At 40.0% G+C, this 17,418-nt stretch overlaps 1 protein-coding gene across 2 annotated transcripts in view; it reads left to right on the top strand.

Annotated features, from left to right (window-relative positions):
* The window catches only part of METTL25 (methyltransferase like 25), a 127,324-nt gene extending 117,553 nt beyond the window's left edge, over positions 1 to 9,771 (top strand). The window contains exons 13-14 of one of the 2 annotated variants that reach the window (XR_012324275.1): positions 4,549 to 4,962; positions 8,879 to 9,771. The gene's annotated coding sequence lies outside the window, so the exon portion shown is untranslated. Of the gene's footprint in view, positions 1 to 4,548 lie in introns of both variants that reach the window. The other variant, XM_073788373.1, reaches the window with a different exon arrangement.
* Positions 9,772 to 17,418: the final 7,647 nt, after the last annotated feature.

Genomic DNA, 17,418 nt, shown 5'->3' with positions numbered 1-17,418 from the left:
GAGAAGAGTATTAAAAAAATGTCATTCAGAGAGATTAGGAAAATAACATTAGTTGACAACAGACAAATGCTAAATCTTCTTGGGAATTTCTTAGAAGACGAATGATGGCAACTGCTATAGCCAGCTAACATCCAGCTTCTTTTATTCAACAGTGGAGAATTTACGATGAGACGGGGAGTGGGGACCAGGGGGAAGGCTAACCCCTCTCTCCTCCACTCAGCCTCCCAGCCTCTCCTCACGGTCCATGTGATGTGAGAAAATAAGCATCCGGCACTGGAGAGATTGGCAAGTGGTTCCTTGAGAGTTAACCAAGCTTCAGGGTCGTAGGTGTTTGGTGAATAAGGTGATAGTATAAGGTCGTTGGTTTTCTCTAAATAAGGATTTCCAGAAGCCCTCGGTGGAAAGGACCACAACAATGGGGGAATGAGTGAGAAGGGGGAAGAACACAGTAGGTTACATGTAAGAGCATGAGCGGACAAGATGATGGGTGGTGTATGTGTTTTGTCCACTCAGGAAGGATGGCCAGGTGAAGGCATGTAGTCCAAGCTTTTGGTATTTCAAACAGAGGCCATGAGAGGCTTCCGATGGTCACTTTCTGTCTCTGTGCGTGATAATTACCTCATCCCAGGCAGTAGATGTTGCACACCAGCCCAAGTCAAACCCTTTGCCTTAACTTGTTGCCTGGTGAGCTCTGCTCACGTTTCACAACCCATCTGAAATATCACCTTCTCAGGAAAAACCAGGACTCTCATTGAGCACATAATGGATATTGGCAGGATATTAAGCAGTTAGTGGGAAAATGATCACACTGAAACAATAATAATAATAACATTGAGCCTTGAGTTGGGAAGCCTATGTTCTCTTCCTGGTTTTGCCACCAAGTATGTGACCCTGGGCAAGTCACTTCACCTCTTCAGGTCTCAGTTCCTTTATTTACATAATGAGAGAGTTTATATAATGAGAGTCAATGAGAGAATTTACATAATGAGAGTCAATAAGTTCTATGATATTTTATAAGTAGCCCATGACACCATGGCCATCGCTAGGTTGAGGGGCAGAATGCAGACTGAGTGGGCTGCCCAGAATGCTGGTAGGGCTGACAGAAACCCCTGCTAATAGATCAGCATTACAGATCATTCCAAAGAAAGCTATACCATAAAGCAAGCCTACTAGCAGCCTGGCTTTCCTTGGTGTGCTGCCCTCAACAGCAGAACCTGCTCAGTCTTAAAGGACCAGGACAGTTACCCTACTTTGGATTCTCTATGGGATCTTTTTAGGTTATCTCAGAATCTGCAGGATCATTCAATTATCAGTTAACTCTTAGGGAGGAGAGAAGTGAAGGAGTGAAGGGAGTGAAGGAGGAAAGACTTTGCGGAGTGGACTTCAGTGCCCTTTGCCAACCTCTTACCTTTCCTACAATTTACCCACATCACTTCTCCTTCCCTCCCTCCCACGGTCTTATTCAAAGGGATCCCTTCTCCTTTTTCTAAGGCTAGTTCTGTTGTTTGTGTTCATAGGTCCAAACCTACTGCTCCAGTACAGAACAAGGGCAAATAACTAAATAATAATCATATGTTTGAGAAGGAAAGGACAACCACCACTAGACTGTGTCCTGTATCAACATCACCGCCCTTCCTTTATATTATAAAGTTTGAGGTAAAGATCCTGATTAAGGGGAAGCCACAGCTCTATGTCTCCAGTTCCTTCCCTCATTCACTGCCAACTCACAGCAGCCAGATCCCTCCCCCAATCCCAGCAACTGGCAACCACATCACCAGATCCACAGGATCCTTTCTTGACTATACTACCGTGTCTGCCATTGTTGGGGAACCCCTTCCGTAAACTTTCTAAAACTACAGATGTCATTCAGCCTAAGTAACCACATTTTTTTTCTCTTTGCCCATATCTCCTGTCAAAGGGGTGAACACAGACAGCCATGTTTTATACCCAAGACTCTCAGGACTGCAGGTGATGGGAGCATGAGTACACACCTGGTCAAGGCAACCTAGATCCTTGATGTGACCTGAAGAAAGGTTAGACCTATCAGATTCTCCCTTTCTCAGGAGTTTGAAATAGACAAAAGTATGGGGTGGAAGTTGAAAAGTCATGGTATATAAAGAGATTCTAGGGGCAGTGTTTGACCATGTGAAGCCAAAGTTATGAGGGTCAGAAACTGAATGAGCAGAGAAAGAGGTCATTAGAGAGAAGAGATAAAACCAATACACAGAAACAGGAAGGCCATAAGATTCAGGGAGATGGAGAGAACATCTGACCCCCAAGAGTTGCTTCCCAGAAGCCAAAAGAGCCACTGCTCCTAGACTGTTCTCCTTCCACTATCTGTTCTCTCTCTGCCTTCTTTGAAGCCTTTTCTCTATTTGTGCTTTAAACTCTTAGTCTTTTCCATTGAAGGCTCTGTCCTTGGGCCTTTTTCATTCTACACACTTTCCATGGGACATGGTCCCGGCTTCCAAAAGGACCTGTATCTGATGATGCTCAGATCTGAATTTCTAGGCTATCTCTCTAGGCTACCTCTCTCTCCTGAGCTCTAGACCTGTTTATTCATCTGCCTGATGGACACTGCCACTCCCATGGGCATTCCACCAGCACTTCAAAATCAACATGTCTAAAATTAAACTTCCGGTCAAACCTACTCTTCCTCTAATACTCCTTTTCAGTGAAGTAAACTTTCAGCTGAAAACTATAACCACCCTAGTGGTTATAGTTTATATATATATATATAGTTTATAGGTTATAACCACTATACCCTCCTTCCAATCCATTGGAACATTAAGTCATGTTCATTCAACCTCCTACCTTTCTCCTCACTACCTCTCCTCTCCAGTCCCACTGCTACTAAGTTCAGAGCCTCATAACTGCCCTTTGGTTTCCTTGGCATGAGTCTCCTACCCCTGCTTATAACTCTTCTATGGCTTTCCAGTTTTCTGACAGGAAAATCCAAACTCTTAAACAGGGCGTCCAAATCTTCCATGATGCTTCCCTTGCCTAGTTCATTCGTATAGTCTTTCTCTGCACTCCATCTAACCCCAGTTTCAAATGATCCAGACTTGCTGCAACTCCCACGGCATCTCAAGTGTTGCCTCCATCTGGACTTTGCTCTCACCGATCCTTCTTCCAGGAAGGCTAGCATCCCTTTCTCTTCCTGCCAACACTTTCCTGTGTTCTCCTTCAGTATTTATGAGCCTGCCCCCACATTTAAATACTCTTCTTTTATTATGCCCCAGTGGTACTCTGCACAGATGACTGTGACATTTATCGCGCTTAATTTTAAAATGTTTGTATTCCTCTCTTTGACCTAGAAGGGCAGGAAATCGATCATTTTTACTGTTTGCCCTGTGCCTAGCAGTGAAAGCGTTCAGAGCATGCTGGCGAGGAAAGGAAGGAAATGAATACACTGATCCTCCAGGGGGAAGGAAACTAGCCTATCCTCTGAGAGAATCGAATAATGCCCAGTAAGTGAAGCCATGAAATTTTATGGTCATAATTTAAAATGTCCTTCAAAAAGAAAAGAAACAACAAAAAAAAAACCCTCTCCTACAGAGAGCAAGAAAGAGCACCTTCCTCTTCCTCAGAAAGTATAATATCACTTCAGCACCTGGAAGCAGGAACCCCTCAAAGATAGGCAGCCTGTTTCCCATAAGGATAACTGAGCAAGATGAAGGAATTTCCTCAAGTAAACAGAAACCCTCAAAAATATAAAGATTTTTCATCTACACCCCTATCTTACCAAGATGCGTGGGTGGAATTTGCTCCATTTAGACCCTGGTAAACAAAGTGAAAAATGGAGCCCATCACAAAGGAATGGTCCCAGTGCCCCAGCAGACACAGGCAGGAAAGGCTCTGTCCCAGCTGCCAACAGTGCTGGAGAGTCAGTTGGTCCCTCACTAGCTGAGCAGCCCCTGCTGCTGGCCAGCTGAAGAAAGGCTTGAGGGAATGTCTCTTCATAATTAATCCAGGTGGGAGAAGACCTCTATCCCTCTAGACTGGGTCCCGTGGGCTGAAGTGTTGAAGGAGAAACTGGGATGGTGAGTCTGTCCACAGGTGTCCCTCCCATTTGTACCATGGTATCTAAGCACGCTCTCAGGTACCACTCACTAGTCCAGGAGGGAAGGAACCGACTGAAGCCAAGGATGCACACTGAGAGAGCTCTTGGGTGGAAGAGGCGCTGAGGAAGGCACAAGAAGTGGGGAGGGGCCCTTCCGGAAGGGCTGCGTCAGCCAAGGGCTTTGCACCTGGTAACTTCTGTGGGGGGAAGAGGGAGCCTGAGAGAAAGAACTTTCGCCTGCCGGGATAAAATAGTAAATGCAAGCTGAATATTCTCATCAAGAGTGGGAAGCCGCTTGACTTCTGCATGCTGAGAAGGATTGTCTTCCGGACACATCCGGGGGAGTTGGAAGGCAGGCCATGCATATTTCCCCCGTTGGCCATTCCTCTGCCCCAAGGCTGCAGGCAGAGGTAAGTTTCATGCTTGCACAGGTTTCCTCTGTGTGAGTCTCTTCCCATTCTGGTTAATGCTTTCTTGTTCTCTAGGTTTCCTCATATGTGTCAATTCCTGTGAGAAGCAGTGGCTGATATTCTGCCCACACTTCCACCGCCACCCAGGCGAGGAGTAAGAACATCATCTAGGTGGCTGCCATGTGGAGAGCACATGAACAGTACGTTACCAGGCCTACTTCCTTATCTGCCTGCAATTCTGGGCCGAAATGACTCAAAGGCAGGAACCGTGAGAAACACCACTGAATCTCGATTCTGACATGGAGCATTGTTCAGTCTCACATGTTTAATTAAGGTTTATTGAACCTTTATAATACAAAATATGTTATATATCATAATTGTATATGGTATAAGATGAAGTAACCCAAAGATTGTAATATTGCAGTGTTCTAAACTGAAGCATAAAAGACGCTCTGAATGGACCTCTCAGGCTGGACGACAGCCTAAGCAGTAAGTCTATGAAATGGGAATACAGAGGGCAGAGCTAAACCATTTCTGTGCCAGAGACCCCTTGGGCCCCTTCTCAAGCAATGTTTTTTAACATATAGTAAAATACATCATTTGACAAAGGAAGCAAATCATATAGAGATAGTTAACAACAGAGCTTTTAAAAATGATAATTTAGTAATATGTGTGTTTATTACTCATTGAATAACAAGATCAAGTAGCAGTTCTAAAAACTACTATGGGGACTTCCCCGGTTGTCCAGTGGTTAAGAATCTGCCTTCCAATGCAGGGGACGTGGGTTCGATCCCTGGTCAGGGAACTAAGATTCCACGTGCCACAGGGCAACTAAGCCCACATGCCACAACTAGAGAGCCTACGTGCCATAACTACAGAGCCCACGTGCTGTAACTACAGAGCCCACATGCTCTGGAGCCCACTCAGTCACCACAACTAGAGAGAAGCCCGCACGCCAGAATGAAGAGCCTGCGTGCTGTAATGAATGATCCCATGTGCCGCAACTAAGACCCAACACAGCCAAAAACAAACAAATAAATAAATATTTTAAAATAAATAATAAAAACTACTATGATTTTGAAGTAACAATAGATGTGAGCAATATTTGAAGATATTGGCCATAGCTGTAATGTGACATGAAAATATCTGCACCTTCTATTGGCAAGAGCTTCAGGTACTGCCAGTCATACTGAGGTTTTTTGTCCACATTTATAATAGAAGGAAACACTGACTTTCAATCAGAGGTTAGTGAAAATAAAGAAATAGGTTGTCTCCAAGATCCACGATCATGGATGCCCTGAATTCTATCTGTGGATTCCCTGGGTTCAGTGTACCCTCTACCTGTAGAACACAGGAAAACAGACCACCTAAAATAACAACTATGAATAGCAATTCTTCCATATTTAGAGGAATGATATCTCCCCAAATCAGTGTAAGCCTCCACCTACACTATATGATAAACAACTATTTCAGGAGTGCTTAGGTTTATGAAGGATATCAGTATTCCTTTATATATTTAAAATGTAAAATTTTGTAAGGCTTACTATAAAATTATAGTAATCAAGAGTGTGATATTTGTTTAAAGACAGTTAAATAGGTGAATGGAACAAACTAATGAGTTAAGAAATAGGCCCACATATACATAGGTGGTTGATTTTCAACAGAGATGTCAAAGCTATTCAAGGGGGAAAACACTCATTTCAACAAGTGGTGCTAACAAATAATTAGGTATCAAAATGAAAAAAAAAAAATCTCAACCCTTACCACGTATCACATACAAAAGGTTACTTGAAATGGATTTTAGATCTAAATGTAAGAGAAAACTAAAAACCTAGAATAGAATGTAGGAGAAAATACTTTAGTTAAGGAACGGTTCCTTAGGACACAAAAAAACAAACCATAAGCAAAAAATCTGACAAATTGGTCTTCATCAAATTTAAAATGTCTGCTCTTGAAAAGACACTTAAGAAAATGAAAAGCAGGATACAGATTGGTAAGAAATATTTGCAAAGCACGTTCCTGATAAAGAGCTTATCGGCAGAGTATGTAAATATTAAAACAAAAACTCAGCAAAAAGAGAGGCAAAAGATTTGCACAAATATTTCACCAAAGAAGATATGCAAACAGCAATGAACACATGTAAAACTATTCAACATGATTAATCAACAGGAAAAGATGAATTAAAAGGAGATAATCACTACACACCCATTAGAATGGCTAAAATTAAAAGGATTGATAATACTAACTGTTGGAGACAATGTAGAACAACCCGAGCTTTAAAGATTGCTGATGGAGATGCAAATGATACGGTTATTTTGGAGAACAAATTTTCGGAGAACAGATTTTTATAAAGTTAAACATACCATATGACCCAACAATTCCATAGATGTTTCCCTAGGAGAAATGAAAACAGAGGTCCATACAGCAAATGTTAATTGTTGCTTTATCCATAGTAGTCAAAAATCCATCAACAGCAGAATAGATAAAAATATTGTGGTACATTCATACAATGGAATACTTCTCAGCAACAGCTAGCAGTGAACTGCTGGTACCAGCAACAACATGGATGAATTTCAAAAGCATTACAGTAAGTGGCTGAGCAAAATAAGTTAGACACCTGCTGTACATGCTGTATTTATATGTCATTTGTACAACATTCTAGAAAAGTCAAAACTGTAGAAACAGAAAACAGATCAGTCACTGGTTGCCACTGGGCTGTGGGTGAAGGGAAGAATTGCCTACAAAGGGGCATAAGGGAACTTTCTGGGGTGATGAAAATATCCCATATGTTAATTTGGGTGGTGAACACACAACTTGCGTGTGTGTCAAAATTTATTGAACTGCACTTTAAAAGGGTGAATATTATTGCATGTGACTTGTATCTCAATAAAACCCGACTTTTAAAAAATTCTAAAGTTTTATCAAAGAGAAATGATAAATGATATTTTGTTACTAGAGCTAAATTGTCATGTTAAAGAATCCAAAATCAGGATTTTCCACCCAAAATGAAAGGCACTTGTCCGTACTCTAAATACAGAGAGGAACAGATGTATTGGCTCAGTATCTTATTGGTTTTGTATGCCATTTGGAAATTGGATTGTTTTGACAAATTACTTGCTAGCCAGGAAAAGCATTAAGGGATTATTTGTCCACTGTGATTTCAGATTTTCCCTAATGATAAAATCATTTGAAATAAGAGGGCAGCCAAAGTAGTTTTACTCAGGGAGATATTATTTCATACATAGACATGTCAGAAACAGCATAAGCAAGAAAAGGAGATTACTCCAATTTTATTTTAACTTCAAGTGTTATAAATAACAGCAGCAAACAATTTCAATGCTAAATAGCACAAAATTCAGATTTCCTTTTAAGAGCTTCTCAACTTAAAGACTTGAAATCATTTATTAATGTGGGTGTTGTAAACTTCACGTTGCAATTTGAATCTTTACTTCTCAATCCATTTTTTTAATAAGTTTATTTATTTTACTTTTGGCTGTGTTGGGTCTTCATTGCTGCGGGCAGGCTTTCTCTAGTTGCAGCAGGCGGGGGCTACTCTTCATTGCAGTGCACGTGCTTCTCATTGCGGTGGCTTCTCTGGTTGTGGAGCACAGGCTCTAGGTACACAGGCTCTAGTCCATACTTCAGTAGTTGCAGCACATGGGCTCAGTAGTTGTGGCTAACGAGCTCTGGAGCACAGGCTCAGTAGTTGTGGCGCATGGTCTTAGTTGCTCTGCGGCATGTGGGATCTTCCCAGACCAGGGATCGAACCTGTGTCCGCTGCATTGGCAGGCAGATTCTTAACCATTGTGCCACTAGGGAAGCCCTCAATCCACCTTAATACCTACTTTAATGCTATTTGAGGATACCATCAGATTATATATCGTTGATTTTACTTGTTTATGGGCTCTAATGTCTTCCTACTGTTCTACAGAACGTTTTACTTTAATACAATTCTATGTATTTCAAGAATTTCTTTGCAGATAAGTGGTGTGTCCTTCAATAAAGCAAAGAAAAACTTTAAAATCTTCATTAAAGCAATATTCTTCATTTATTTGTTCATAGAACATTAACATTATCTTCCTTATCTAGAAGAGCTTTTTTCTCAACTACAGTTCATAGGATGAAGACCCACCACTTATTTTAAATGAGCTTCTGTGTAAATATCAAATTAAATGAATTAATATTTACCTTTGTGCTTTTTAAAAGTATTGTCATAACATTGGTTGTTTTAATGCACTAGCGGTAGATAGTTTAGTTTATTTTTATATTCTATGGTTTTTTTTTGCCAGAAAGACTAACTAAACTGCTAGATTAGTGCATATTTTTATATTTTTCTGCAGATATACTTGATCTCTGAGTAATTATTTGCTGTATTCACATGAGGTTTATTCTTTTGTATCTCTAGGTCTGCTGCCATCTAACACACTAGCTGCTAGCCACGTGGGATTATTTAAATCAGTTAAAATGAAATGAAATAAAATTAAAAATTCAGTTCCGTGCTCACACCAGACAAATTTCATGTGCTCACCAGCCACATGTGGTCCGTGGCTATCCTATGGAGCATTCCCATCATCACAACAGTTCTAGTGAACGGCGCTGGTCCAGATCAGGGTCAGAAAACTTTCTTCTCGTAGGGCCGGATAGTAAATATTGTAGAGTTTATGAGCCAACAGGCAAAACCGGGGTTACTGTTTAGGCACTTATATAACCATTTGAAAAGTAGATTTATTTTAAAATGGAAAAAACCTTCTTAACTTGCAGGTGGTGAAAAGCAGGCAGTGGGCTGGAGTTGAGCCATAGTTTGCCCAGCACTGGTGCCAGTCATTCAGTCCTTTATCCATTAAGAACATCTTTTTTGAACAGATCTATGTTTTAAGTGCTGGACTAAATATTAAGTTTAGCATAGTGAACAAGAGACATAGTCTCAGCTCTCAAGGAGTCCAGAACGTTAACAGGAAAGGCGCTACAACAAAAATTACACAATTAATTAGTCAATTATTATAATTTAACAAATAAAATGAAGGAGCTAAACAGGATTTTATGAAAGCAAGTAACAGGGGAACCTAAACTGGTGTAAAAGATTGAGTTGATTCTAAAAATTATCTGCAGCTAACATTATAGTTTTAATGTATAGCAACTATTTAGACTTTCCAGCTGACCCATGTGAAGAAAGCACTGTAAAAATTAATAAATCTAGATAATATTTCTAAGTGGGCTGATGTTCAAATATATTAATTCTTACATACCATCTGTTTTATATGTGAATGGTAGAAATTATATTTGCTAATATCACATTTACTGATGTTTGGTATTTTATTTTCCTCTACTAGCATCTTTTATTAGAATAAAAGTGTATAAATTAAATGCTTCCTTGTAACTAGAAAAACTTGCCATGGACTAACTCCCCAAATGGCCCCAATTTTCTATTAATTCTTTATATCAAAATTCAAATTGAACCCGTTGTTAAAGAAAACAATGTGATGCATATAAACCTAGGCTACTTTGACAGATATTTTTTTAGAACATATGACTTCTTTTCATTTATGAGAACTCAGTATACATAATCAGCACAACAAAACAAAATAAAAATATCCACTATACTGTCTTCCCGTATAATGGCAGTGTTTCTCAAGATTATATTTGATTTTCTGAGGTCTTTATGGCACTTTGCAGCTCTTTTAAATGTGGCCTTTTTTATGGTGGTGTCAAGAGCTTGCTGTAAATCTAAATATTTAATCACTGAGCACGTGAGAGAGAGTTGAGTGAGCAGAAGCCATTCTAAATTGAGCACACACCTTGAATGACAAATAGGCCAAACTGAAATTGTTTATAGATTAAATCATGTGCCTTATATCTGCTTTGTTTCAATAAATAAACCCCAAACTTAAATGCAGCTGATTATACGTCAAGATGAGGACAAAGGGGATAAAATATTTCCTAAAACTCCATTTTCATGACATGGAGTTTAATTCTTCAATTTCACTGAAATTAACAGATCCTGCTGACTCAGTTTTAAGCTGTTCTTTTATGATGACAAATGATGTACAGCAAGAAACTAGAATTTGACCTTCCCTTCGCAGCTTCTTAGAACAGTGCATATTAGGATAATGCCAAGAATAGTGGGGTTTAAAAACAAATTTAAAAATCGTGACTGAATCCATCAAGAAAAGATTCCATATGTGACTCACTAGCTGCAGCGCTGCTTTTCTCTCACCTTTGCACAGTTTCAGCGCAGAGCTGCTCTGTTATTCTGTAACGCACTTCATGCAAAAATTAAGGATTCTGGCTCCCTCAAGGCAAATGTCCTCAACTCATGTTTACTGAGTAAGAAGAAGAGTCATATCTATTTAACTCAGAGTGTTGAAGGCCTAGCACAGAAATCAGGTCTTAATGTCATCGGGGATGGAGTCAAATTGACAACTGGCACACATTTTCCTCGTGAACCATGGAACTTCTAGGCACCCAATGGTAAATCTGTAGATGAGCTCCCCCTGTGCTTCCATCTGAGGTTCCTTCAGTCTCCAGGAAGGAGCTTCGCTCTGGTTCACTACACAGCACCATCACTGCTGAACCCGGTGCCCTCTGCTGGTTCCCGTTTGCTTGAACTTTTGACACAGGAATTGGTGCTGGTGCAGAGGTAGACGGGCATCATAATCGGCTGCTGGAGTCATAGGAGGTGATGAAGTAGGAGGAATCGGCCGTCTCAGATCTGCTCCACCCTTCATTTCTGTATAGAATCTGTGTCAGCTGGATCCCGATGTCCCAATCCTGATTCTTGAGATCTCAACCATATCAAAACGTCTTTGGGCACAACTCAGGTTCTCTACTTGCATTTCAAATGTTCCACTGTTATCATCTATCTCTGAGACCCTCCATGTTTCCCTTTGATTCCTCTAGCCCCAGAAGAAAGCTGAAAGATTTGCTAGGATCTCTTTCCCCCAGTAGAAGCTCTCTGGCTCAGCCAAGATCAATGCTCAGACCTTAAAGAAAATGATGGCCAACAGCTGCCAGCTTATTTCAGGAAGTGATTGTCCTCTTTCTGGAATTTTTGTTTATGCCATTTCCTTACTTTCTGATATCTTTTAAAATATGTGCTTTTTTTTTGTAGTTTATTTGCCCTTTTTTTGGTGGTTGCAGTAAAAGTGTTGGTTTGCTGTGACCTACTACATCCTGCCCAAAAGCAGACCTATTCAAGTTACTTTTAAGATGCTGGTATATGTCTACTCGACCTCATTAACACCTCTGTTCTGTACAGCAAAGGGGAAACCTGTGACAAGGTAGCTTCTTTGGTGAGGGGTTAGAAATGAGTATAAAAGTATGCTTTAGGGCTTCCCTGGTGGCGCAGTGGTTGAGGGTCCGCCTGTCGATGCAGGGGACGCGGGTTCGTGCCCCGGTCCGGGAGGATCCCACGTGCCGCGGACCGGCTGGGCCCGGAGCCATGGCCGCTGAGCCTGCGCGTCCGGAGCCTGTGCTCCGCAACGGGAGAGGCCACAGTAGTGAGAGGCCCGCGTACCACAAAAAATATATATATATGCTTTATAGAGTCTGGAAACAAACTCTAATCCTTTTCATTGGTATATATTTTAAAAGATACAACCAAGAGACATAAAACTTCAAAAAAATCAAAAACACACAAAAGAGCCAAAGTTGGGCGTTGTCCAATTACAGTGACCTATCTTTTTTAACACAGGAATTCCTAATGTCTATTTAAATATAATTAATATATTGTATTAATATATTTTATTATATATATTTTTATTAATAGAATGTTTAGGAACTCACTTCCCACACTCATTTCTGTCCTTTCACACTTGGAGTAGCAGACTGTCAACTGAGGAAAAGATGGAAGTATGTTACCTGTGTTCACACATCCCCATCTGTCCCCTGACATATACATACACCACCCACACGTGCATACACAGATGGCACTAATGGCAAGTAAATTTTATCAGCCTACCCTATTCTGTTGTTTGCTTAAAGGGCACAGATTAATACTCTTACCAGTTCTGTGGGTTTTTTTTTCAAGTAAGCTTTTTATTTTGGAATAATTTTAGGTTTACAGAAAAGTTGCAAAAATGAAGTTCCCGTATACCTCTCACCCAGTTTCCTCTAATGTTAATATCTTACATTCAGACCATGCATTTGTCAAAACCAAGAAGCCAACATTGGCACATTAGTATTAACTCCAGACTTTATTCAGATTTCAATAGTTTTCCACTAATATCTTTTTGTTTCATGATCTAATCCAAGATACCATATTGTGTTAAGTGTTTTGTGATTGTTTTTTCAATTGATGTTTTGTAAAGTTTCGCATTTTCTTAATTCAGTGTCCTGTTTGTGCTTCTATATAATCCTTTAGTTTTCATTTGGGAATTGTTTTGAGTGCCAAAGTGTCATGTTTTTCATACTCCAGACTCCTAGGTAGGCCTCTGAAGACAATTTGTCCTTTATTTATGACACTATATATTAAAGTAACTGAAAATATTCAAAATAATGCTTACTTTGTGCAGAGTCCATGAACTCCAACTGGAACACATAAACGTCAAATTTGAGCAATAAATTTTGATTGATTTTGAAATTCCATTTAAGGCACTATTTTTCTGTGTAGAATCTCATGGAAAATATTTTAAAATATTGTTTTATAAAAAATTGTTTCCTATGGGATCTGAAAGTTCTTTAGATAGATTTTTCATAGAATGTCTAAACGATTTAAATACCATTTCAGATTGTCAGAGTGACGGATGTTTTTAAATTATTTTATTAACAGTGATTTATCACTCAAGTTTACAGTACTCTGAACATCATTTTTTTTGCTTCAACTGAACAACTGGCATTTTTCTGTTTTGTTCTTTTCCTTGTTGTGTACTCTACTCTGGAGCACTTTCAAATTTCAAAAAAGAGCTTTTATTTGGGGGCCATCAGTGAATGGGCATGAGCCATTGTATTCAATGAAATAAGCATTGTGTGATTGAAGAATAACTAAGGGGATGGATCATGGTTCCATTAAAAGTACCAAGATACTCCTGGAAAAGCTATGAAAATATGCTCTTCCATTAAGGAAAAGCACTTATCAATGCTGCCAGTCCTGGTAAAGATTGTCTACTAACATAAAGCAGACATTTCTTGTAACATACATAAGGAGGGCATTAGGCTTGATCACAGCATAAGTATCTGACAGGTAGGACTCGGACATCTGAAGGTAACTTTGTAGCTCTCATCAACTACAGTTGACTGCAAAACTTGGCACCAGTTCAAGGGGGCAGCCATGCTCTGATTAAAGGTCTGGGCCTACAGATCCGTTTGGAAAGGTTTCGCATTAAGATGATTTAGCCTAAAGAGAAAATTACTAAAGCATGGGTCCCACACTGGTGACTTGCAATCTTATTTTGTTTGGCCCAGACAGTGTGTTTTCTCTGTTTGTTTTTAATATTTGAATTAATTGCTGAACTCTGAAATGTTGGGAGGTCACACTACCAAAATCTGGATTGCCCTTATTTCTACATGTCAGTAAGAAGCTAGAGGTGACGAGCAGGCCCTTTCTCGATGGGGCACTTCCTCTCCAGCCACACACAGTCCTCACCACACGTGATTGTCTCCTAGCCCTTCAGCTGCCAGTTACCATCACTCCTCACACAGCTGTTTTCCTGTGATGAAAAGGCTCTGTTTCCACGGTGCTCTTCAAAGTAAGAAAAACAGCTGTGTTTGAGAAGGCAGCGTTCCTCATTCAGCGATGCTCCCAACCGGCCCTGAGGATATTTGACCTTGTGACCCTGGGTAAAAAGGTGAGGTCATGTTCACCAGAAGGTAACATCCCACTACCCTGACTTTCAAACTGGAATTGAGATATGAGTCCAAACATGGTGATTTTTACCTTTAAATGACTTTTCCCTTATCGCCTGCAGTAATGGCATAGTGGTTTTATGCCCAGACACTGCAGCTAGACTACCTCGGTTCAAATTCCCACTCTGCTACTTATAATAACGTACGCTTAGGCCAGTAACTTAACCTTTCCATTCCTCAGTTTCCTCAACTATAGAAGGAGGAAAAAGATAGCACCTACATCACAGAGCTGTTGCAAGGATTCCATGAGCCAGTGTGTGGGAGCACTGGAACCAGAGGCCGGTTCGTGTAATGTGGCATTAGGATTAGCTGGTGCAGTTGTACTCACTTTCTGACTGTGCTAACGTGTAACTTATTATACGTGGCTCACATTGCCTCCTAAGTTATAACTCACCCTGGTGTCTGATCTCCACCCACGCTCTGCACCTCCAGGGGTCTGTGCCAGCTCTAGGGTTTGGCGGTGCATTTCCATTTGGAAGGAGGTAAATAAGACAGTGAATAAAATACATTCAGAAATGATAGGGACCTTAGAGACCACCTAGTCCAAGGGCTGGCAGACTTTTCCTATAGAGGGCCAGATTGTAAATATTTTGGCTTTGTGGCCAGATGGTTTCTGTGGCAACTACTCAACTCTGCTGTTGTAGCCCAAAAACCGCCATAGATACAGAATGTATGGGTGTGGCTGTGTTCCAATAACTTTATTTATGGACACTGAAATTTGAATTGCACTTACTTTTCACATATCATGAAATATTCTTCTTTTGATTGTTTTTCAACCATTTAAAAATGTAAAAACCATTCTTAACTCACAGACCATAAAAAACAGGTGGAAGGCTGAATTTGGCTGACCCCCAGTCTAGTCCCAAACTTACAAACTCCAATGCTTTCACCTGGGAATTTTTGGTTGAAATGTGAAGGTACCAGGCCCCCACTCCAAACCCACTAAATAAAAATCTCCAGGTGGTGGGCAGTGGAATCTTTACTGTGAACATGTGTGTGATCCCCACCAGTGTGCCTCTAGGAACCATACTTTGAGAAACTACCCACGGCCTTCCAATGAATATGGAGACTTCATGGCCCTCTTCATAGATCTAGAAATGATTTACAGAGGTTGAATACAACAAGCACCACATTGCAAAAGTGAATGGGATCACTTGTGACCTAAATTATTTAAATGTATTCCTTACATTCTTTTATTTTTTTTTTTCAGAGTCTCCTTTTCACAAAGGTCATTATTTCCTTTTACTGTGTTGGAAGGATGTGGTATCATCTTGAAATTACCCTAAAATCACTGCACATTAGAGAAATCTCATTTTGTGTTTTTTGTCAATGTAAGAACATGTGCATGTTTATTGACATCCTTTGTGGTGACAAAAGAAGAAATCTGAAAAAAATTTAAATGGTCTAGGGAATAAAATCTGGGGATGCTTACTTGAAATTTTATGCCACTATGTAAAGAATGTGGGTTTTTTTTGGTTTTTTTTTTTTTTTTTTTTTTTTTGCGGTATGCGGGCCTCTCACTGTTGTGGCCTCTCCTGTTGCGGAGCACAGGCTCCGGACGCGCAGGCTCAGTGGCCATGGCTCACGGGCCCAGCCGCTCCGCGGCATGTGGGATCTTCCCAGACCGGGGCACGAACCTTTGTCCCCTGCATCGGCAGGTGGACTCTCAACCACTGCACCACCAGGGAAGCCCTAAAGAATGTGTTTGAGCTCACATCCCTGGAGGAGGGATGTTAATCACATACAAAAAAAAAAAAAAAGCAAGAGACAGTAATGTGTACAATATGATTCCACTTTCATTAAAAAAGGAAATACACTGAAGACACTGGTTACCTCAGACAGATAAGAATAGAGGGGGAAATGGAGGATGAAGGACACAACTTTTTCTTTAAACATATCTTTATCGTTTGACTTTTTGTAGGAATAATTTTAAAATAGAAAAAATTTTAAGTGAAAATTGGAAACAAAATTTTGAATAACCTTGATAGCCTGTTTGTTTGGGACAGGAAGCCATTTCCCTGATGAGAAAGAGAGGTCTGCTTCTGAGAGTCACCAACTTGGACAAAGTGGAAAATTTTAATTTATAATGTGAATCTGGCTGCAAAATCACACAGTTATCATCTTCTTTTCCCAACTTAGGTCAGCAGTTCAAGAGATCCTTTGATGTGGAATTCCATGATATAAATCTCATCTAAAGTCAGGTAGAACCCTGACTTTGAACAAACCCCTGCTTTGATTAAACAAGAAAGAGGCAACCCATTCTGCTTTTCTGGTCTTTACTTTTAATAGAATATAATTTTAATACTTTTAATAGAGTATAATTTTAATAAGAAGTCTGTGGTTTGTTCCATTACAGAAAGTTTCTTAGAAAAGTAATCTATCTAAATAATTGCTAATTATACAGCTCCTGTTAGACTTCCACTTTGCCCTGCTATTTTTTCAGCAACAGATTTCTTAAGAATTGTGGAAAGCACTGTTATCAAATGCTAGTCTAAATTATTCCATCTCATTTGGACACAGCTGTCATTTCCATATAATTATATTTGAGCATTAGATAACTAATGCTTTCTGAAGTCGAGAGAAAAATAGATGAATCTAATAAATCTATAAAGGAATTCCAAATTAAATATACTCAAGTTCAAAGTGAAAATTACAAGACAAAAAGGGGAACTTCTTTTTTTAATTGCAACTTATCCATTTGTTCACATGCCATTTATTGAGTGTTCACTATGTCAGGACCTGTGCTAGTAAATTTATATGTGCTATCACTCAAAGGGAACAGCTCAGAAGAGTTAAGTAACATGCAGTCACACGCTAATAAAGGCACAAGCAGTGATTTAACACAGGTATGTATGTACGGACCTGATATTTAACAAACATGGTAGCTCGGTGCCGGGCACTGTTCTAGGTAGTTTATGAATATTAATGTATCAAATCCTCATAATAATTCCAGAGGTAGGGACTTTTTGTCCATACCACTTATAGGTGAGTTCACACACCCAGAGGGAGGCTAAGTGAATGACGGAGCTGGAGCTCAAACCCAGCCCAGACCCCAGAGGCCATGCTCTAAACCTCCCCACTAGATGGCCTCGTCTGTCCTACAGG

This window comes from Tursiops truncatus, chromosome 11 (assembly GCF_011762595.2).
Source record: "Tursiops truncatus isolate mTurTru1 chromosome 11, mTurTru1.mat.Y, whole genome shotgun sequence".
Lineage (NCBI taxonomy): Eukaryota > Metazoa > Chordata > Mammalia > Artiodactyla > Delphinidae > Tursiops > Tursiops truncatus.
The sequence above is the reverse complement of the archived record's forward strand: the minus strand, read 5'-3'. Positions and strand labels throughout refer to the sequence as shown.